The sequence below is a fragment of the Propithecus coquereli genome, unplaced genomic scaffold, assembly GCF_000956105.1.
Source record: "Propithecus coquereli isolate 6110/MARCELLA unplaced genomic scaffold, Pcoq_1.0 Scaffold443, whole genome shotgun sequence".
In the NCBI taxonomy this organism is placed as follows: domain Eukaryota; kingdom Metazoa; phylum Chordata; class Mammalia; order Primates; family Indriidae; genus Propithecus; species Propithecus coquereli.
In genome coordinates, this window is record NW_012150208.1 from 1,156,527 (window position 1) to 1,158,688 (window position 2,162).

Genomic DNA, 2,162 nt, shown 5'->3' on the forward strand with positions numbered 1-2,162 from the left:
CCAGAAGTGGGATTGCTGAATCATATGGCAAGTTTTAATTTTAGTTTTTTTTTGAGGAGTCTCCATACACTTTTCCATAGTGGCTATACTAATTTACATTCCTACAAACAATGCACAAAAGTTCTCTTTTCTCCACATTTTCATTAACATTTTAATCTTTTTAATAAAAAACATTCTAAAATATATAAGGTGATATTTTATTGTGGTTTTAATTTGCATTTCCCTAATTATTAGTGATGTTGAGCATTTTTTCATGTACCCATTGTGCATTTGTATAACATATCTTCTTTTGAGAAATGTCTATTCAAGTCCTTTGCAGATTTTTAAATTGGCTTATTTGTTTTCTTACTATTGTTTGAGTTCCTTATATGTTTTGATATCAACCCCTCACATACATGGTTTGCAAATATTTTCTTCCAGTCTGTGTTGTCTCTTCACTTTGTTAATTGTTTCCTTTGCTATGCAGTAGCTTTTTGGTTTGATGCAATCTTATTTGTCTATTTTTGCTTTTGTTGAGTGCGTCATCTGGATTATATCAAAAAATCATTGCCCAGACTTATGTCATGGAGTTGCCTCCTGTTTCTACTAGTTTTACAGTTTTCAGGTCTTACATTTAAATCTTTGATCTATTTTGAGTTGATTTTTATATGTGGTGTTCATCCAGGGTCCATTTTCATTCTTCTGTATGTGAATATCCAGTTTTCCCAACACCATTTATTGAAGAAACTTTCCTTCCCCCACTGATTATTGAAAACCAATTTACTGTAAATGCATAGTAAATGCATACTGTAAATGCATATCCTGTTCCATTGGTTGGTGTGTCTGTTATTATGCCTGTACCATGCTGTTTTGATTGCAATCCCCCTACAATATATGAATGTGATGCCTCCAGCTTTGTTCTTTTTGCTCAAGATTGTTTTGGCTATTTGTTTCCTTTTGGATTTAATATAAGGATTATTTTTTCTTTTTCTGTGGGAAAAAACAATTGGAATTTTGATAGGGATTGCACTGAATCTGTAGATTGCTTTGGGGAGTATGGACATTTTAACAGTATTAATTCTTTTTATCTGGAATATGGAATTTTTTTCTTTATTTTTGTTTTCTTTAATTTATTTTATCAGTGTTTTATAGTTTTTAGTATATAGACTTTCACGTCCTTTGTTTAACTTATACCTAAGCATTTTTAAATTGTTGCTGTTATAAATAGGATTTTTTTTAGTTCTTTTTTTTTTTGGATATTTCATTATGAGCATATAGAAACACTGCTGATATTTTAAAATTTATTTTGTATCCTGAAACTTTAGTGAATTAATTTATCAGTCCTAACAGTTTTTTGGTGGAGTCTTTAGGATTTTCTAGGTATAAGATCATGTTATCAGCAAAGAGAGACAGTTTTATTTCTTCCTTTCCTATTAGGATACCTTTTACTTTTCTTGCCTAATTATTCTGACTAGGACTTCCAGTACTATGTTGAAAAGAAGTGGTGACACTGGACATCTTTGTCTTGTCCCTGATCTTAGAGGAAAAGCGTTCAACTTTCCAACATTGAGTATGATGTTAGCTATGGGTTTGTCATACATAGCCTATGTTGTGTTGAAGTGCATTTCCTTTATACCTTATCTGTTGAGAATTTTTATCATGAAGGGTGTTAAACTTTGTCAAATGCTTTTTATGCATATATTGAGATGACCATATGGATTTTATCCTTAATTTTGTTAATGTAGTGTATCACATTTATATATTCATATATATTGAAATATCCTTGAATCCCAGGAATAAATATCACTTGATTATGATGGATGATTATTTTAATGTGTTGTTGAATTTGGTTTGCTAATAATTTTTTGAAATTTTTACATCCATGTTCATCTGGGATATTGGGCTGTAATTTTCTTTTCTTTTAGTGTTTGTGTCTGTTTTTGGTTTCAGGATAATGCTGGCCTCATAAAATGAGTTTGGAAGTATTTTTTGGGAAGTGTTGAGAATAATTGGCGTTAGTTCTTCTTTGAATATTGGATAGAGTTTAGCAGCAAAGCTGTCTGTTCCTGGACTTTTCTCTGGTACGAGAATTTTTATTACCGATTCAGTCACCTCATGAATTATTGGTCTGTTTAAACTTCCTATTTCTTCATGATTCAGTCTTGGTAGGTTGTATGGGTCTA